Source organism: Salmo salar, chromosome ssa01 (assembly GCF_905237065.1).
Source record: "Salmo salar chromosome ssa01, Ssal_v3.1, whole genome shotgun sequence".
In the NCBI taxonomy this organism is placed as follows: domain Eukaryota; kingdom Metazoa; phylum Chordata; class Actinopteri; order Salmoniformes; family Salmonidae; genus Salmo; species Salmo salar.
In genome coordinates this window covers 145,712,284-145,734,542 of record NC_059442.1, presented here as the reverse complement: position 1 = coordinate 145,734,542, position 22,259 = coordinate 145,712,284, and the positions used below count along the sequence as shown (strand labels likewise).

General features: G+C 46.2%; 1 pseudogene; it reads left to right on the top strand.

The window, feature by feature from the left end:
- Positions 1-517: 517 nt before the first annotated feature.
- On the top strand, positions 518-19,896 carry LOC106567240 (patatin-like phospholipase domain-containing protein 7; annotated as a pseudogene).
- The last annotated feature ends 2,363 nt before the right edge of the window (positions 19,897-22,259 follow it).

The window sequence follows — 22,259 nt, the reverse complement described above, 5'->3', positions numbered from 1 at the left end:
CTGGGAAGAATGCTGGGACAGGACAGCCCCCACTCCGACGTTTGAGGCGTCGACCTCCACCAAGAACTGACAGGACAGAGCAGGATGGATTCATATGGGAGCTGTAGTGAATCGATGCTTTAGGTCCAGGAACGCCCGGTCAGCAGCTGGAGACTACGCAAACAGGAACTTGGGAGAGGTGAGTGCTGAAAGGGGGGAAGCCAGTGTGCTGTAACCCCGGATAAAAGGGCGATAGAAATTGGCAAACCCCAGGAAGTGTTGCAGCTGCACTCTGGAAGTGGGTCGAGGTCAATCCACCATGCTCTCAACTTGCCAGGATCCATCTGCACATTACCTGCAGCAATGATGTATCCTAGGAAGGAGATGGAGTGGTGGAATTCACATTTTTATGCTATAAACAAAAAGCTGGTTCTCCAGGAGACGCTGAAGGACTTTTAGGACGAGAAGAACATGTTCTTGAGCTGAGTGGGAAAAGACGAGGATGTCGTCAAGGTAGACGAACACGAACCGGTTCAACATGTCGGAGAACGTCGTTAACCAGGACCTGGAATACAGCAGGAGCATTGGTCAGTCCGAATGGTGTCACCAGGTATTTGCAGCGTTGAAGGCTGTCTTTCACTCGTCTCCTTCCCGTATCCACACCAGATGGTAGGCGTTCCGAAGGTCCAACTTAGAGAAAATAGTAGCCCCCTGAACCGGGTCGAACGCTGAGGCAATGAGTGGTAGTGGGTAACGTTTTTTAACCGTGATGTCATTAAGGCCCCGGTAGTCGATACACGGACGCATACACCCTGCGGCCAGGGAGTCCTTGATGTACTTTTCCATCACCTTGGTCTCCGGACCCGACAGAGAATACAGCCTCCCCCAGGGTGGAGTAGTGTCCGGGCGAAGGTCGATCCCACAATCGTAGGTTAGGAAAACGTCCCGGGGCAAGCGGCACCGACTTCAGGCAATGAGTGTGGCAGAAGGGGCTCCAGCCCATGATAACACCAGCAATCCAGTCGATAAGGAGATTGTGTTGCTGGAGCCATGAAAACCCCAACACCATGGGTACCTGAGGAGACTTGATGAGCATAAACTGCATAGACTCACTGTGGCTCCCTGACACTCGTAGGTTGATAGGAACTGTATTGTGGGTGACTGCCTATAGAGCGCCCATCTAGCGCTTTGATGTCCATGGGATTGGAAAGGGGTTGAGTAGTGATACCCAGCTCTGACAACAGGGTAGTGTCCAATAACCTTTCACCTGGCGTAAACTGATCCCACCATGTTAATCCGGGCCAGATAATCAAATCCCTTCCTGGAAGCAGCATTGTATCAAGGCACAAGGCGAGACACAAATGCAGACACAGGAGGCAGATGGTTGGAGTCTTATAATGTTTATTAATCCAAAGGGGTAGGCAAGAGAATTGTCGTGGACAGGCAAAAAGGTCAACACCAGATCAGAGTCCAGGAGGTACAGAGTGGCAGACAGGCTTGTGGTCAAGGCAGGCAGAAAGGTCATGCAGGCGGGTACAAAGTCCAGAAACAGGCAAGGGTTAAAACCGGGAGGACTAGAAAAAGGAGAATGCAAAAGCAGGAGAACGGGGAAAACCTCTGGTTGACTTGGAAACATACAAGACAAACTGGCACAGAGAGACAGGAAACTCAGGGATAAATACACTGGGGGAAACACGCGACACCTGGAGGGGGTGGAGACAATCACAAGGACAGGTGAAACAGATCAGGGCGTGAGACATTGATTGGCTAGTGATGTAAATTGGTGGTGGGACAGCCAGGAGGAAACTGTTTTTTCAACTGGTTCATATTGGACAAGAAATTGCGCAAAAGCGATTTGAATAGAACACTGTAATTGAATGGATCTTCATGGTAATAACCCTGTTTTGTTGTCCAGTTGACTGGCGTGCTGATCGGGGCTGTGGTGGCAGTCTTTAATTGGCATTGTGGTGCTCTTCATCTATAGAATATACAGTCATCCATCCTCTTCCTCCCTGCTTCATGGGACAAGCATGTGGACCAAGAACACAGTTGATATTGAACTTGATATTATACACACTGAAAACATACTTGACAATGAGTGAAATTTGACCACACCAGCATTGGCGAATAATAACTGTTGGTCCTGAACAGAGAATCCTTATTCACAGGACATTCATTCCATCTGTGCTGTATACTATGTAGGCCTAGTTGTATTTTGCGCTCTGTTTACTAGGCACTATTGCTCACAAAAGCGGTGTTATCTATGTTGATAGCATGTTGTGTCTGTGTTGGAAGGTGGACAGCAGGCTGTTCCCCGCTATCGCTTCAGGAAGAGAGACAAGGTGCTCTTCTACGGCAGGAAGATAATGAGGAAGGTTAGTAATTCTTAAAGTGTGTTCCATATGGCACCCTAGTCCCTTTATAGTGCCACTACTTTTGACCTGGTCCCATAAGGCCTTGGTCAAAAGTAGTGCACCAATGAATAGGGTGCCATTTGGGATACACATCTGTTCACTCTCCTACTTACCAACCTATTGACAGAAAGGTATGCATACTGTAGCGACCTTAACCCAAGACCTAGCGAGCTCGTCAAGAGGGTCAGATCTCCTGGCGTAAGGTGTTGGGTTGACAGTCACTGGACCTGGGATTGAGTCCCAGTCGGTGTTTCCTCCTGAATTCACTACAATACTACCTTTTACTTGGGAAATGAAAGAGACTCTTCACCTAGTCACTCATCTCCATTCCATGCATTATTTATCAGAGCCCGTATTCATAAAGTGCCTCAGAGTAGGAGTGCTGATCTAGGATTAGTTAAACTTTTTAAATTCAAATGAATATGATTATATGGTCAGCGGGGACCTGATCCTAAATCAGCAATTATTTATTTTCTGAGACACTTTAAGAATAGAGGCCCAGGAGTTTAGCATGCCAATCCTTATTCCCATTCTTTTGAATTGAAATTAATTTCTGACGCCTTTATAATTTCAGAATATTACGTATCAATTCTTGGAATTGAGTGTGAATCTCCTGTGATTTGTCTTCTGATGATAAGAAATGTTAGTTACATGTTTCCCATCTAGAACGCAGAGCAAAGTAGCATTTTGTGCCTTTCGTAACTCATCCCTTCATCCCCTTCCTTCCATGGATTCCCTCTGTCTCTCTCTGTCACATGCAGGTCCAGACCCTAGACCCTGTCCTCCCCTCTGTCCTCTACCTCGAGTGTCCAAGCAGTGCCCTCGGAAGAGACCCAAAGTCCTGAGTATAGCTCGCAGGTAGGCTACCATCTTTAGAGGCTGTCACACCACTACTCAAAAAAGAGGAAATGACATTTAAGAAGGGCGCACTAGTCTATGCCATCTAATGTGTGTGTATGTTCTAGGATCCTGCGTATCCGTAAGGAGCTCCCCACCCTTCAGCCCAAGGAGCCCCCTCCATCCCACCTGGAGGCCGACCTGACTGAGTTTGACGTGCAGAACTCCACACTCCACTCTCACACACCAGTAGCAGTGTGTGTGTTGTCTGTGTAACTCTATGTTATCTCCCTCTGCTCTCAGGGTGCTTGGCCACTTTGAAAAGTTCCTGGAGCTGTGTTGTCACATGGTCTTGTGGAGTTACATGAAGGGGAGGGGCTGTTCCGGCTGGGAGATGATTACAATAGCATCTACGTGGTCCACGACGGATGTCTGGAACACTGCATCCACGAAGATGGAAGAACAGGCTAGAATCCCCGCTGGGAATACACCATGAAACCCAGTGTACACACGCTCAGAGCTAGCCTTAACCCTAACACCAGCATCCACTGACATTTTTGCTTAGTCAATATCATAGATGTATTTTTATGAGTCACTCCGTGCACCTAGGGGAATTTAGCTTTCTGTGTGTGGTACAGGATGGTACAGAGCCGGTTGTGAAGGACGTGCTCCTGGGGGACAGTGTTCATAGCCTACTCAGTATTCTGGACATCAGATGGAGTGGAAATATTGACTCGTCCCAAATGGCACCATATTCCCTTTATAGTGCACTACATTTGGCCATAGGGCTGTTGTCAAAAGTAGTGCACTATATAGGGAATTGGCTGTCATTTTGGATGAGACTATATCTCCGCTTCATCTGACATGCCTCACACAGCCTCTGTTCTCCTCTACTCACTACTTCACCCATCCATGCATCTCTCCCTCCTCCCTGTCCTGTCCTTGATCCAGCCAGCTCTCAGCTCATCCCTCCCTCCACTGCTATACCTCTGTTCATCTTTGCTCCCTCTCTATTCTTCTCACGCTTATTTTTCAATCTGTCTATTCATCCCTCTATCCTCCTCTTATTATTTCAGTGTTCCATCCACATGAATCTATTTCCATCTTCCTTTACCAGGTTAGGTCACTCTGGTTAACCCTCCTTCGCTCTCTCTCTCTCTTATTTTCTATCTCTTCCTTGTGTGATTGGTTGGTTCCTGTGTTCCTCAGGGTTACTCCACCCCCTATAAGACGCTGTCAGCACGGGCTGCGTCTTGCTTCACTATCCTGCGTCTGCAGGATAGTGAAGCCTTCCATTCTGTGTTTGAGTAGTACCCCGAAACTCTAATGCGCGTCATTCAGGTATGACCCCAACCCTCAGCCTGGTTCTAAACCCATTCAAACAAACAGAACTGTTTGGATGAGACCCCCTAATGGCAATGTCTGTGTCTCAAATTGCACCCTATTCCCTATGGGCCCTAGTCGAAAGTAGTGCACTATGTAGGAAATAGGGTGCCATTTGGGAGACACCCAAGGATGGAAATTCTGCCTAACCTGAGTTGAAAGTACACCCTGATTGTTCTGAAGAATAGTGCTGTTGTGGCTGTATTACAGCCATTGTTGTGTAGTGGTGTTTGATCCACGTTGGTGTGTGTGTCCCAGATAATCATGGTGCAACTCCAGAGAGTGAGCTTCCGGCCCTTATATAACTACCTGGGCCTGACCACAGAGCTCTTCAACCCGGTGATACACACACTTACACAGTAGAGTACACACTCCAGCGATATCGTACACACACACAACCTAATTTCACACACAATTAAGCCCAGCATCATAGCTCTATCCTCTATCCCGACATCTTCCAGAGTCTTAAAGCTCAGTGAAACTGAATAATATGGATCACGAGCCTCTATAAATCATATAAAGGACAGTAACTTTTAAACCCACTTGCCACTAATCTTCCATCAGTGTTAAAGCTTTATTGTTCTCCATCACAGAGCGAGATTGGAAGTCTTCACTCAGACCCCCTCGACCCATCTTCTTTAACAGCCACTTTATTTTACAATTGAATTCTGTCGTTCTGATTTAACTTCCTCTAGTATTCTTTATATATATATATATATATATATATATATATATATATATTGTTTTTTCTCCCCATTGGTAGTTACAGTCTTGTCTCATCGCTGCAACTTCCGTATGGACACAACCCAACCCAAACACAACCCAACCAAGCCGCAATGCTTCTTGACACAATGCCTACTTAACCCAGAAGCCAGCCGCACCAATGTGTCAGAGGAAACACCGTACACCTGGCAACTGTGTCAGTGTGCACTGCACCCGGCCCACCACAGGAGTCGCTGGGCCAATTGTGCGCCGCCCCATGGATCTCCCGGTCACGGCCGGCTGCGACAAAGCATGGACTCAAACCCAGAATCTCTAGTGGCACAGCTAGCACTGCGATGCAGTGCCTTATACCACTGCACCACTTGGGAGGCCCTTACTCTAGTATTCTTTCCTTCACCCACCTCATATTGTATTCTCTAATGTTGCTTAATGCACGATTAGGTTGATATGATGTAAAATAGTGCAACATCTTTGCATCTTTGATTGACAGGAGTGTCAGGCGGTCCCCTTTGTGACGGTTACTGGGGTGGTAGGAGAGGGGAGTCTAGTCAGGACCCCCCCCCCCACCTGCACATACAGAAACCTGCTCCGACACAGACGCTGGGAAAGACAGTCCCTCCAACGCCTCTAGGAAAACTCATTCTATCTTTATGCCCACTGATGGTACAAGTAGGCTTGTCCACTGCAGAGTACCACAACTTCATTCCCTTGTGGCTTCACACGCACAGTATGCCCATCAATACCTCTCTCTGCTCAGCAGGGGTGAGAGGGAACGACCTGAACATGGCATACGAGCGGGCCAGAGTCACCATAGACGAACGCCCCTCCAGCCCTGTCATTTATAAGGTGAACCTCCGTTCTTCCTTCCTTCCCTCTCCATTACACCACTCTGTGTGACCCAAATTAAACACTATTCCCTACATGTCATATAGGGAATAGGGTGCCATTTGGGTCACCCATACCTTTGCCTCTGGGCTTGCGTCTGCCTCACTAATGCCTGAATCCCCCCCCTTCCCTCTCTGTCCTCCCACCTCTCCTCCAGTCCATCCTGAAGAAGAGTGTGACCATGCAGCACACACCCTTGGCGGCGTTCCACTACACAGACTGTGAGGGATGCTCTGACAACGTCCACCCCAGCAAGGTCAGCGACATCGTCCAGATCTGCTGGGCATCATCAAGCTGCAGGTGAGCAGTTTCGGACAGGGAGTACCATATAGACGTATAATATACAGTAATATGTACATAGTATATATGGTTAAATATGGTAATCGAATTAGTGTTGCACGGTATATCGGGACCACGGTAATATCACGGTACCAAAACGTCATGATAGCAACATTTCAGAACACCGTAGTCCCGTTTCAAATGATACTACCTAATTCTTCAGCACGACCGATCTAAAGAATCTTCTGGCGCCTGTTATAAAATGTTTATAAAATCAGTTTTGCTGAATTTAAGCAACAGCCACTAGTCTTTTGTATGCGCAGGTCCAATAATATTAACTTCACTTTCACTCACTTTGCGCATTTCACGTGGCAGCTGTAATCAGCCAGCCACATCTACTACCGGCCCTCACTCACCTGGTTCTCTCCGCATCCTCTTCCAGCCCTCACTCACCTGGTTCTCTCCGCTTCCCCTACCAGCTCTCACTCACCTGGTTCTCTCCGCTTCCCCTACCAGCTCTCACTCACCTGGTTCTCTCCGCTTCCCCTACCAGCTCTCACTCACCCTGGTTCTCTCCGCTTCCCCTACCAGCTCTCACTCACCTGGTTCTCTCCGCTTCCCCTACCAGCTCTCACTCACCCTGGTTCTCTCCGCTTCCCCTACCAGCTCTCACTCACCTGGTTCTCTCCGCTTCCCCTACCAGCTCTCACTCACCTGGTTCTCTCCGCTTCCCCTACCAGCTCTCACTCACCTGGTTCTCTCCGCTTCCCCTACCAGCTCTCACTCACCTGGTTCTCTCCGCTTCCCCTACCAGCTCTCACTCACCCTGGTTCTCTCCGCTTCCCCTACCAGCTCTCACTCACCCTGGTTCTCTCCGCTTCCCCTACCAGCTCTCACTCACCTGGTTCTCTCCGCTTCCCCTACCAGCTCTCACTCACCTGGTTCTCTCTGTCCGCTCTTCATGCGCACCTTTTCCTCCATTAGTTTAAAATATAATTTAGCTGTGATGGTGAGTGGGGATGCAGACCCTGATGAGTTTTCTGTTGTTAGATTTGTACATTTGTCACATTGGAGCAGCACGAGTAAAGTTGATACATTGTATCATGTCATCGCCTGTTATAACCAAGAGCACAGACCAGCCTGTGTAGACTTTGCCAGTTCACTGTCATGCAGCCTCTGAGTGCCAGAGAGGGAAAAGGGAACACCACTTCACGACAGCCATGCTTGCAGCTTTCCAGCAAAGAAAACATCTTGTTTCTAGCCTAAATGGTTAAAAACATGACTTATATTACCGGAGATGCTTTTTTATTCATTCTATCGGGATTCGCGCACATTTTATGTAATTTCACAAAGAATGTCGCAGGCCATTTTAAACTAATCCTGGGTGGCTAATTCTTGGTTTGATAACAAAAAAAACTTGTTCAGTCATGTTACATAGCTAGCTAACAACCTGGTAACTTGACAGTAAATCGAGGCAAATTTGATTGAGATGTGCTTCAAATGCAGGATTCATGTAGGCCTAAACTATATAAATCTATTTATTTCTGGTGCTCCTTAAATTTTGTTTGATGCCTAACTTTTTAAAAGTTGGGAGCAGTGTATGTGTGTTTGTGGGAGAGAGTGGTGTGTGTGTTTATGAGAGAGAGGGAGACAGAGAGTGTATGAGGAAGGGAGGAAGAGTGTACAGTGCAATTTACTTTTTCCACATTTTGTTATGTTACAGCCTAAAGTGGATTAAATAAAATGTATCCTCATCAACAAACAATACCCCATAATGATAAAGCGAAAACGGGTTTTTAGAAATTTTAGCAAATATACTAAAAGAAAAAACAAAAATACCTTATTTACAGAAGTATTCAGACCCTTTGCTATGATCCTCGAAATTGAGCTCAGTTGCATCCTGTTTCCATTGATCATCCTTGAGATGTTTCTACAACTTGATTGGAGTCCACCTGTGGAAAATCCAATTGAATGGACATGATTTGGAAAGGCACACACCTGTCTATATCAGGTCTCACAGTTGACAGTGCATGTCAGAGCAAAAACCAAGCCATATGGTCGAAGGAATTGTCTATAGAGCTCCGAGACAGGATTGTGTCGAGGCACAGATCTGGGGAAGGGTACCAAAATATTTCTGCAGCATTGAAGTTCCCCAAGAACACAGTGGCCTCCATCATTCCTATATGGAAGAAGTTTGGAACCACCAAGATTCTTCCTAGATGTCACGATTGTGTGTAGAGATGGACCAAGGTGCAGCGTGCTCTGAGTTCCACATCTTTTATTTAAAGAAACTCACAAAACAAAAGGAAACAAACAACAAACCGTGACGACAGAGTTGCTACATGCACTTACTCAAAATAAGATCCCACAAAACACAGTGGGGAAATGGCTGCCTAAATATGATCCCCAATCATAGACAACGGTAAACAGCTGCCTCTGATTGGGAACCATACCAGGCCAACATAGAAAAACAACCTAGATAACCCACCCTAGTCACACCCCGACCTAACCAACAAGGAGAATAAAAGGCTCTCTATGGTCAGGGCGTGACACTAGAGCTGGCCGCCCGGGCCAAACTGAGCAGTCGGGGGAGAAGGGCCTTGGTCAGGGAGGTGACCAAGAACCCGATGGTCACTCACGCTTGGAGTTTGCCAAAAGGCACCTAAAGGTCCCTCAGACCATGAGAAACAAGATTCTTTGGTCTGATGAAACCAAGATTGAACTCTTTCGCCTGAATGCCAACCATCATGTCTGGAGGAAGCCTGGCACCATCCCTACGGTGAAGCATGGTGGTGGCAGCAGCATGCTGTGGAGATGTTTTTCAGCAGCAGGGACTGGGAAACTAGTCAGAATCGAGGGAAAGATGAATGGAGCAAAGTACAGAGAGATCCTTGGTGAAAACCTGCTCCAGAGTGCTCAGGACTTCAGACTGGGGCGAAGGTTCACCATCCAACTGGACAACGACCCTAAGCACACTGCCAAGACAACCCAGGAGTGGCTTCGGGACAAGTCTCTGAATGTCCTTGAGTGGCACAGCCAGAGCCCGGGCTTGAACACGATCGAACATCTCTGGAGAGACCTGAAAATAGCTGTGAAGTGACTCTCCCCATTCCACCTGACAGAGCTTGAGAGGATCTGCAGAGAAGAATGGGCGAAACACCACAAATTACAGGTCTGCCAAGCTTGTAGCGTAATCCCCAAGCAGACTCAAGGCTGTAATTGCTGTCAAAGATGTTTCAACAAAGTTCTGAATACTTATGTAAATGTGCTCTTTCAGTTTTTAATTCTTTATAAATGTACACACATTTCTAAACCTGTTTTTGCTTTGTCATTATGGGCTATTGTGTGTAGATTGATGAGGAAAAAAACGATGTAATCGAGTTCAGAATAAGGCTGTAACGTAACAAAATGTGGAAAAAGTCCAGGGGTCTGAATACTTTCCGAATGCACTGTACACACACACCTTGCACACACACCTTGCATGTGCACACACACATACACACACTCTCTTTCTCTCTTACAGACACACATACACAATTCTCCTCTCTTCATCATGTCACTTCAAGGCTGTCTGGACGGTGCAGTTCAGCAGTGTTGCCTTTCCGTAGATTCTTACCCTAGCACTACACATCTAATTCAAATAACCAACTCCTCATCAAGCTTTGATCATTTGAATCAGCTGTGTAGTGCTAGGGCAAAAAATTAAATGTACACCCAGGTGGGGCCCCAGGACCGAGTTTGGGAAACCCTGGCCTAGAAGACCAGCCTATGTTGTTATCAGACCCTGGCCCTTGGTGGAGTCATAAGTGGAGTCATTAGTGCACAACGTAGCAAAGAGTTGCAAAACGTTCAGTAACGGAAATCGCTTTGCATTTAAAACAAGCGTTTCTATTGGACAAATTCAGGTAGGAAGCTCTCTGTGTCGTTATGTTTGTCTGTCTGACAGACTGACAGAGACAGACATAATGGCAGACAGTGAGCAAGAGACAGACCAACAAACAAAACAGGAAATAACCTACCTGAATTTGTCCAATAGAAACAATAGTTTTCATTGCAAAACTAGCATTGGCTTTAGAAGAGGTTAGCTAGCTTAGCGTGATAGCATGGTGATTGGGGAGAGGTTAGCTAGCTTAGCGTATTAGCATGGTGCTTGGGGAGCGGTTAGCTAGCTTAGCGTGCTAGCATGGTGCTTGGGGAGAGGTTAGCATGGAGCTTGGCAGAGGATGTGGGATTAAGTTTAGTGCAGATCATTAGGTTCTTTAATCATGTGTTTGATGTGGGTTTCAACAGGCTCAATGGCCAAAGCTACAATGCATGGTATGTTTCTCAACCTCAGAGAAGTGGGGGTGGTGAAAGGGAGAGAATGAAAAGGTAGAGTGGGTTGTGGGGGGAAGGGAAAAGGGGTCTAAGTCGGTCAGGTGGAAAAAAGTAAAAAAGTAAAAGAATGGAAGTGTAGACTGAACTGGAGAGACGTCGATCAATATTTGCTCAAGCAGCAGAATGATTCATAGCTTCTGTTTGATTGTATTTTTTCACCCTCCCTCATCAGTTCAAACACTGGGTTTCCATCCCAAGTGGCACCAGAACCCTAAAGGCACTGGTCAAAAGTAGTTCACTATGTAGGGAATAGGGTGTAATTTGAGACACAGCATGAGACCTTGTGCTAAAGAACCTAATGGTCAGTGTGTCTGGGGCTTGGTTGCAGGGTCGACCTCACTGACCACTTATCCCTGATATGATATCGACTGAGATGGAGAAAAATACCAACCACACACAGACAGACTCAAGTGGCTTGATATTATTGTGTAATAATCTCTTCTCTGCCTAACTGCTACTGTAGCTTTTATTGTGGTTCAAAAGGTTGTCTTTCTGCATAAAGTGTGCCTATAAACAGTGCATTCGGAAAGTATTCAGACCCCTTGAATTTTTCCACATTTTGTTACGTTACAGCCTTATTCTAAAATTGATTAAATTGTTTTTTCCCCTCATCAATCTACACACAATAACCCATAATGACAAAGCAAAAACAGGTTTATATCAGATTTACATAAGTATTCAGACCCTTTACTCAGTACTTTGTTGAAGCACCGTTGGCAGTGATTACAGCTTTAAATGTTCTTGGGTATGACATCACATGCTTGGTACACCTGTATTTGAGGAGTTTCTCCCATTCTTCTCTGCAGATCCTCTCAAGCTCTGTTGGATGGGGAGAGTTGCTGCACAGCTATTTTCAGGTATCTGCAGAGATGTTCGATCGGGTTCAAGCCCGGGCTCTGGCTGGGCCAGTCAAGGACATTCAGAGACTTGTCCCGAAGCCACTCCTGCGTTGTCTTGGCTCTGTGCTTAGGGTTGTTGTCCTGTTGGAAGGTAAACCGTAGCCACAGTCTGAGGTTCTGAGCACTCAGGAGCAGGTTTTCACCAAGGCTCTCTGTGTACTTTGCTCTGTTCATCTTTCCCTCGATCCTGACTAGTCTCCCAGTCCCTGCCTCTGAAAAATCTCCCCACAGCATGATGCTGCCACCACCATGCTTCACCGTAAGGGTGGTGCCAGGTTTCCTCCAGACGTGACACATGGCATTCAGGCGAAAGAGTACAATCTTGGTTTCTTCAGACCAGAGAATCTTGTTTCTTATGGTCAGAGTTCTTTAGCTGACTTTTGTCAACCTCCAAGCGGGTTGTCTTGTGCCTTTTACTGAGGAGTGGCTTCTGTCGGGCCACCCTACCATAAAGTCCTGATTGGTGGAGTGCTGCAGAAATGGTTGTCCTTCTGGAAGGTTCTACCATCTCCACAGAGGAACTCTGGAGAACCATCAGAGTGACCATCGGGTTCTTGGTCACCTCCCTAACCAGGACCCTTCTTCACCGGTTGCTCAGTTTGGCCGGGGGGCCAGCACTAGGAAGAATCTTGGTGGTTCCAAACTTCTTCCATTTAAGAATGATGGAGGCAACTGTGTTCTTGGGGACCTTCAATGCGTAGGTCATTTTTTGGTACCCTTCTCCAGATCTGTGCCTCGACAAAATCCTGTCTCGTAGTTCTACAGACAATTCCTTCGACCTCATGGCTTGGTTTTTTTCTCTGACATGCATTGTCAACTGTGGGACCTTATATAGACAGGTTGTGTGCCTCTCCAAATCTTGTCCAATCAATTGAATTTACCAAAGGTGGACTCTCAAGGATGATCAATGGAATTAGGATGCACCTGAGCTCAATTTCGAGTCTCATAGCAAAGGTTCTGAATTCTTATGTAAATAACGTTTTCTGTTTTTTAAATTTGATATATTTGCTAAATGTCTAAACTTGTTTTTGCATTGTCATTATGTGGTATTGTGTGTAGATTGAGGGGGGGGGGAAATATTGTATCTATTTTAGAATAAGGCTGTAATGTATTTAATCTATTTTAGAATAAGGCTGTAACGTAACAAAATGTGGAAAAAGGGAAGGGGTCTGAATACTTCCCGAATGCACTGTATTATGTGCCTACTATGCCTGTTGAATGTTATTCTCATATACAGAAATGGGCGTACAGTCTGTTGTATGCATTATACGTCTGTTTGTATAGTTTTAGATAAACTGTGCCCTACTTCCCTTTGTCTGACCTCTCGCTGACCTTTTATTCTCTAGTTGACCTTTTCTCTTTGACCCTGTAGTTGGAGCAGATGCTGGAGGGCAGTGCGGTGAGGGCCCAGAAGCAGCTGGTGTTGTTACACAGGGAAGATGGCCCACCACTCCAGGGCACTGTGGAGTGGCTCAACATGAGGAGCTGGATCTCCAGGCACCTGCACCTCTCCTGCCCACACAGGGTCTACTCCAAAAGGAGCCTGCCCAAACTGGTATGCACACGCACGCAAACACACACATCTGATCTGCCAAAACTGCACAATCAGACACCACCCATAACGAAGGTAGAATTGCCAGGTAACCCCACTGTTATTTCTAGTGTCCAACCATTTAGGAACTAGTGTGTTAAGCTCTTCTGAGTGTCTGTCTCTCCTCTACAGATAGAGATGTACTAGCTTGTGTTCCAAAAGCCAGCTGACCGCCATTCAGACTTTTCCCGTCTGCCCAGGGTGCTGATGCCATCGCCCTCATATGGGGGAGGAGGAGCCAGGTACGACCCAATGACTCCAGGTACGACCCAATGATCTCTGACTTCTACATCACTGACATCACTAAGCACTATATATAGTCACTAGTCATTTCTGTGAAGTCATACCATGATGACTCAAATAACTGACTGCTTCCACATGTAATTTCTCGCTCTTTTAATTTTATCTTGTTCTCATGTCTCTCCTCTCTCTTCTCCTTCTGTTTGTGCTGTTTTTGTGTTGTGTTCAGGAGATGTTTCAAGGTTGGTTCCTCTTGTCTCTCTCTCTTCTGTTTTGTTAAATGCCTTGAACTATGTGTCTTGTTCCCCTTGTGAAGTGGTGTGGTACTAGTTTTGACATATGTGGTGATGTAAAACAAGATGTTTACTTGGCAGTTACAATCACTAACAGTGAACATTAGTAGAGATGAGTTGTGAGTCTGTTGTGTGAAACCATTTCAAAACATCTGCACTGCAATCTGTTTTTACACCTGCCAGATACAGGGAACGCTGCAGAGACTGGTTAGTCATCAGAACCACAAACATGACGAAAGCCGAGACATTACGTAGATCCACATTCCTTTAACCCCTCTTGGGTACGGGGCAGTATTTTCACGGCCGGACGAAAAACGTACCCAAATTAAACAGCCTACTACTCGGGCCCAGGAACTAGAATATGCATGTTATTAGTAGATTTGGATAGAAAACACTCTGAAGTTTCTAAAACGGTTTGAATGATGTCTGTGAGTATAACAGAACTCATATGGCAGGCAAAAACCTGAGAAAAAATCCAACCAGGATGTGGAGGATCTGAGGCTGGAGTTTTTTCAAGTGATTGCCTATCTAACACACAGTGACTTAGGGTTCATTTTGCACTTCCTAAGGCTTCCACTAGATGTCAACAGCCTTTAGAAAGTTGTTTGAGGTGTCTATGGTGAACAGAGAGCCAACAAAGGAAGTTGGAAGTTGTTGACTCAGGAAAGCACATGAGTTCATTGGCACGCTTTCACGTGAGGGGTAGCTGTGTTCCAAAACGTTTTTCAAGACATTGGAATAATCCGGTTGGAATATTATTGAAGTTCTAAGATAAAAAGGCCCTAAAGATTGATGCTATACAACGTTTGACATGTTTAAACGAACGTAAATATAACTTTTTTTTACTTTTCGTCGTGACATTTTGGCCGCGCTTCCTACACTTGGAGTAGCTTACTGAACGCGCAAACAACAAGGAGCTATTTGAACATAAATTATGGACTTTATCGAACAAAACAACCTGGGATTCCTGGAAGTGCCTTCTGATGAAGATCATCAAAGATAAGTGAATATTTCTAATGCTACTTATGATTTTAGATGACTCCAAAATGGCGGGTATCTGTATTGCTTGATGTCTTATTCTGAGCGCAGTACTCAGATTATTGCAAAGTGTGCTTTCCCCGTGAAGCATTTTTGAAATCTGTCACAGCAGTTGCATAAAGGAGATGTTCATCTATAATTCTTTGAATAACAGTTTAATATTTTATCAACGTTTATGATGAGTAGTTTTGTAAATTGTAGTGCTGATTCACGCTAGCGTCCCACCTCCCCAAGAAAGGTTAAGTTTGATGAGGGAGTCTCTCTCACTCTCGCTCTTGCTCTGCTCTGAGTGAGGCAGGGATCCCTGTGGACCTGGTGGGTGGAGTTTCCATCGGCTCCCTGATGGGGACGCTGTACGCGGAGGACCACAGCCGCATGAGAAAGAGGGCACGAGAGTGGGCCATGGTGAGAGGAACCACAACACCTCATCTAGTCTCTTTCTCAGTTCTTCTTTCCTCGATTCATTGCGTCCTCCGTCCTCGCCTCTTTCTCAAAATGCATTGGAAGAAAAAGTCAAAGGAGAGGGAGATTGGATATTTTTGTCCAAAATACCTTGAGAAGGAGGCAAGGAGAGAGGACACAAGGAATCCAGGAAAGACAAATTTAGAAATATTAATTTGATCTTCACTCAACCTTTAACTGTCGCCTGTTGGCAAGTGTTTACATTTTGGCCAGGATGGTCTAAGAAGTCTTGTGACTTCAATGGGACAAAGTGGTAAAATTAAAGGTGAATTATAAGGGTTCTCATCGATTTGTTCCCAGTCTTTTTGACGGTGTGTTGCAGGAGATGACATAAGAAAAGGTGCTGGACCTGACCTACCCCATCACTTCTATGTTCTCTGGCGCCGCCTTCAACTCCAGCATTTACACAGTGTTCAAGGGCAAGCAGATTGGTGAGGAAGAGACACCTTCACAGCACAGCTGGAGTTAGTCTTGGGACTAACTGGCAGAGAAAGTGAATGAATGTGAGCCTCTCTCACAGCACTGTATAGGACTACAGCCTCAGGTACTGTGTAAACCAAAATATATTTTATTAATACACCTTTAATGGCTTGTGCTAATTTGCAATTCATTTCTATGACTTGATATTGGGTTCATATCGGAGTGAAAGTATGTTTTTGTTTACTAAGAATATACATGCCATTTAAAAAAATAATTACTCGGAATGTATAGGATTACTTAGGATGTGTCCCAAATTGTACCCTGTTCCCTATTTAGTGCACTGTTTTTGCTCTTTTCAAAAGTAGTGCACTATAAGGAATAGGGTGTCATTTGGGACACAGCAATAAGACACTGGAGGTATGAGCACAGTTCCGTTGTCAGGGTGGTATTTGACCTTTGACCCCTGTAGATATGGCTGCCCTATGCGTGTTGTGTGCATCAGTGAAGAGCAGTGACTACTGCGAGTACATCAGACCGCCCATAAACCGATACCGCACACTGGAGTTTGGCAAGTTCGACAAGATCCCTGTGAGTCTCACTCTTTGTCTTCGACATGGGGAGTTGGTCTGTCATTCAGTCTCTTTTTTGCTTCTTCTTGCTCTCCCTCTTACTGTAGACCTCACTTCTTCACACTTCACCATTCATCTATCTTTCCTCCTCCTCAGTCAAAAGTGTGAAAAGGTTTTCAAGGATTGCCTGAGATTAGCTACATTAGATTCAGCCTTGTATATATTGTTTGTGTGTGAGAATGATGTGTGTCCTGCAGGAGGTGGGTTACCAGCATGGCAACACTGTGTTTGATGTGTGGATTCGCAGTGGAGTGGTGGAGAACATGCTGGAGTCTCGTAACACACACAGCAACAACAATGTGAGGGAGAGAGTATCAGCGAGGGGGGGAGTATCAGCGGGGGGGGAGGATCAGGGAGTGAGGGAGAGGGTCAGGGAGGATCAGGGAGTGAGGGAGAGGATCAGGGATTGAGGGAGAGGATCAGGGAGGATCAGGGAGTGAGGGAGAGGATCAGGGATTGAGGGAGAGGATCAGGGAGTGAGGGAGAGGATCAGGGAGGATCAGGGATTGAGGGAGAGGATCAGGGAGTGAGGGAGTGAGGGAGAGGATCAGGGAGTGAGGGGAGGATCAGGGAGTGAGGAGAGGATCAGGGAGGGAGTATCAGGAAGTGAGGGAGTGAGGGAGAGGATCAGGGAGTGAGGGAGAGGATCAGGGAGTGAGGGGAGGATCAGGGAGGATCAGGGAGGGAGTATCAGGAAGTGAGGGAGTGAGGGAGAGGATCAGGGAGGATCAGGGAGTGAGGGAGAGGATCAGGGATTGAGGGAGAGGATCAGGGAGTGAGGGGAGGATCAGGGAGGGAGTATCAGCGAGGGGGAGGATCAGGGAGGATCAGGGAGTGAAGGGAGAGGATCAGGGAGTGAGGGAGAGGATCAGGGAGTGAGGGGAGGATCAGGGATGGGGTATCAGGGAGTGAGGGAGTGAGGGAGAGGATCAGGGAGTGAGGGGAGGATCAGGGATTTAGGGAGAGGATCGGGGAGGATCAGGGAGGATCAGGGATGGAGTATCAGGGAGTGAGGGAGAGGATCAGGGAGTGAGGGGAGGATCAGGGAGGATCAGGGAGGATCAGGGAGGGTGTACCAGGTAGTGAGGGAGTGAGGGAGAGGATCAGGTAGTGAGGGGAGGATCAGGGATTGAGGGAGAGGATCAGGGAGGATCAGGGAGGGAGTATCAGGGAGTGAGGGAGTGTGGGAGAGGATCAGGGAGTGAGGGGAGGATCAGGGAGGGAGTATTAAAATGAAGAAAAGCCTTACTCACTATTAGAGATGGAATGGCAGACATTTACAGAGTTTTGATGATGCTGTTTTTAAAGTAGTGCTCTATATATGACTGGATATTGTAAAATGGTGTATTTTAATGCGATTGTTTTGAATGATTTCTGTATGAAGCCCCTATTCAAATATACCTGTGCACTGTCTGTCCCATGTGTCCTGCAGGGACCTGTGACCTGTCCCAACGCCTCCTTCACTGACCTGGCTGAGATCGTGTCCCGCATCGAGCTGGCCAAACCTGCTCTGGTAGACGGTGAGACTGCTACATGATCTTATCTGCACATAGAGCAGCAGAGTGCTGTGGAGGTCATGGAGGTCCAACAGGCATCACAAGGTGTAGGCAACAACAAGACCACAATACCAAATGACCTCTGAGACCGTAGCTATTTGGCAACAAAAGTGCCATCCTGTTTTCACAACCTCACAGCAACATTTTCACAACTTTGTAAAAAGTATTTTATTTTGCCAGCTGGGAAGAGGCTGCGAGCCAGTAGCTAGCTAGCTGTTTACTTTTCTGTTGCCATCACAGTAGTAGTTTAATATTTATGTTTTTAGTGCCGCTCTACTAGCTTTTGACCCCCCTCTCGTCTCTCTTTCATGGGATTGGCTCACTGCCTCCTGCACATTGCTGTCCTGGGGAAAATAAAATAGAATTTTATTTTTGTCTTCCTCCTTCCTTGTTATTGTTGAACATTGTTTGGGCTCTGTGAGATGGGTTGTGTTTATGCTGCCGCAGAGCAGAGCCACGGAAGTGGTTGGTTAAATGATGATGAACATGCAGCTATGGCTAGAGTGGCGTTTTGTTACAGTTCCTGTACTTACACTTCTCCTTCCCTCTCTTTCTCCTTCCTTCCTCCCTCCGGTTGTACTTGTACCTCACTCTTTTATTACCCCTATCAACTCTCTTCTTCTCACTACCTTTTTTTCTTTCCTTCCCTCTTTCCATTCTTCCATATGTCAGAGCAGTCCGACTACCACACAGACTAATAGCAGGAGGCGGTGGGGAGTGCCTACTCAGACATTGAGCTGTCCAATCACTACAGCGAACACACCACTAAGTGGGAGGAGACTGCTGACACAGTGCAGTGAAGCTTTGAATGTTGACGTTTCTTCTTGGTTTATCTCGGTATTGCATCACTTTCCCTCTCCTTTGAGACTAAAGCCTGAGATCAGCCTTATGACCTAATCACTGTAGCTCCACCTCTTCCTCAGGAGGAAGATCTGCTGGACAGGGGGTGCAGACGTCGCCATCCTCCCCCAGGCACTAGTGGGGGGAGGGGTAAAATGTGAACTACAGTGCGTAGGCTGATGCTATATGGTGCTTATGTACAGGCACATCCAAGACAGCTGTAAAACACAGCTGATTTGACTAATGAATCATTAGCCTTTACTTACCTCTAGAACTAGCTTTATAGATGTACTCACATGACATTAAGCCAATAAATGCAGTATATTTTTTGAATGTGTGTTTATCCATACAGTGCAGTATAAAGTAGTGCCTTTATCACAGCTAATGTTGATGCTAGCACCAGAAGCCTTGCATTGTGTTGTAGTAAATGGAACATCGTACAGATCGTACAGATCCCATGTGGTTGTAAGAGTGTGTCCTAAATAGCACCCTATTCACTTCAGTGCATTATGTAGGGGATAGGATGCCACAAGAGACGCAACCTGTCTAAAGTCTAAATGGAGCAAAGAGGCAGCATGTGTTGTGTGTGAGCGCATGTCAGACCCGGAAGGAGGATGTATCATGAATGTTATTGTGGCATTTCTCTAGCCGTTGGCGAAGTTGATACTGCTGTAGGGTCAATGTATGGTCAGCCTCACAGTTCTGGATAGGGTCCAATTCAAAGGCACAATTCATGTGGTACAATAAACACATATTGAATGAATTAGCTAAATGGAAAGTGCTGTTGGATAATGATTGATGACTACAGTGAAACAATGAAAAAGATATATGAATGTGGTGCCACGTTTTACAAAACGCATACATATATGCTCAGTGAATGCAACAACGCTTTTTGTGACTTACTGAATTAAACTGGACAACTTGACCATTTCAACATTTCAAGCTGCTCAATGGTGCCTTTTATATTGACTGACTATTACATGCTGATTAGTTCCATTTTAATGTTGAGCACAGTTCGCCAATCACCCAGTAAAGCAATGAAGGACTAAGAGTTGCTTCTGTCTGACAATTTTTACCAGATAATGTTTTTGATAATACAGTGCATAACACTACTCACTAATAATAAACCACTATTGGTTAGTTGAGTGTTGATTTTATATCTCTCTATTTCTCTCTGGGACTAAACACCTCCCTGTGCAACTGGATCCTGAACTTCCTGACAGGCCGCCCCCAGGTGGTAAGGGTAGGTAAAAACACATCTGCCAAGCTGATCCTCAACACGGGGCCCCCTCAGGGGTGCATGCTCAGTCTCCTCCTGTACTCCCTGTTCACCCATGACTGCATGGCCAAGCACAACTCCAACACCATCATTAAGTTTGCCGATGGCACAACAGTGGTAGGCCTGATCATAGACAACAATGAGACAGCCTATAGAGAGGAGGTCTGACCTTGCAGTGTGGTGCCAGGACAACAACCTCTCCCTCAATGTGATCAAGATAAAGGAGATGATTGTGGACTACAGGAAAAGGAGGACCGAGCACGGCCCCCATTCTCATCGACGGGGCTGTAGTGGAGCAGGTTGAGGGCTTCAAGTTCCTTGGTGTCCACATCACCAACAAACTAACATGGTCCAAACACACCAAGACAGTCGTGAAGAGGGTACGACAACGCCTATTCCCCCTCAGGAGACTGAAAAGATTTGGCATTGGTCCTCAGATCCTCAAAGTTCTACAGCTGCACCATCGAGAGCATCCTGACTGGTTGCATCACCGCCTGGTATAGCAACTGCTCGGCCTCCAACCATAAGGCACTACAGAGGGTAATGCGTACGGTCCAGTACATCACTGGGGCCGAGCTTCCTGCCATCCAGGACCTCTATACCGGGCAGTGTCAGAGGAAGGCCATAGAAATTGCCAAAGACTCCAGCAACCCAAGTCATAGTCTGTTCTCTCTGCTACCGCATGGCAAGCGGTACCGGAGCACCAAGTTTAGGCCCAAAAGGCTTCTTAACAGCTTCTACCCCGAAGCCATAAGACTCCTGACTCCTAATCAAATGGCTACCCAGATTATTTGCATTGTCCCCCCTCTCACCCCCATTTTTACGCTGCTGCTGCTGCTCTCTGTTTATTATCCATGCATAGTCACCTCTACCTACATGTACAAATTACCTCGACTAACCTGTGCCCCTGCACATTGACTCTGTACCGGTACCCCCTATATATAGCCTTGCTACTGTTATTTTATTGTTGCTCCTTAATTATTTGTTATTTTTTATTTTTTCTTTATTTTTATTTTATTTCTTTCTTTTTTACTTCAGTTTATTTTAGTAAATACTTTAACACATATTTTTATTAACTGCATTGTTGGTTAAGGGCTTGTAAGTAAGCATTTCACTGTAAGGTCTACAAATAACATTTGATTTGATTTGATCTTTGTCCTGATAGGGAGGGAATTTGTTTAAGCTGGCCCGTGGCACTGGGTGGATGAAGTTTGCACCAGGTTCAAAATGATTCCATTCTTTTGGTAACCTGGTTGCCTCCCTGGCATGAGCCGGCTGCCCTGTTCAAAGCCGATGGTGATGTCGGCTCAAAACAAAGAGAGGTATTGTCAAGACTTCCGACAGGTATGTTCACGCAAGTGGAGAAATGAGTTAGAATTCAAGTGTTTTCACATGCCATTGATAAACATGCATATAAAGCTTCATCTGCTGACCTTCTGCCTCCCTCCCTCCCAGACATATGCTATATGTTTCTAAATGATCCGTCCTTCTGCCTCCCTCCCTCCCAGCCATATGCTATATGTTTCTGTATGATCCGTCCTTCTGCCTCCCTCCCTCCCTCCCAGCCATATGCTATATGTTTCTGTATGATCCGTCCTTCTGCCTCCCTCCCTCCCAGCCATATGATATATGTTTCTAAAAGAGCCATCATGCTGCCTCCCTCCCTCCCAGCCATATGATATATGTTTCTAAATGATCCGTCCTTCTGCCTCCCTCCCTCCCAGCCATATGATATATGTTTCTGTATGATCCGTCCTTCTGCCTCCCTCCCTCCCAGCCATATGATATATGTTTCTAAAAGAGCCATCATGCTGCCTCCCTCCCTCCCAGCCATATGATATATGTTTCTAAATGATCCGTCCTTCTGCCTCCCTCCCTCCCAACCATATGATATATGTTTCTGTATGATCCGTCCTTCTGCCTCCCTCCCTCCCTCCCAGCCATATTATTTTTGTACTTCCCTCCCTCCCAGCCATATGATATATGTTTCTGAATGATCCGTCCTTCTGCCTCCCTCCCAGACATATGCTATATGTTTCTGAATGATCCGTCCTTCTGCCTCCCTCCCTCCCAGCCATATGATATATGTTTCTAAATGATCCGTCCTTCTGCCTCCCTTCCTCCCTCCCAGCCAT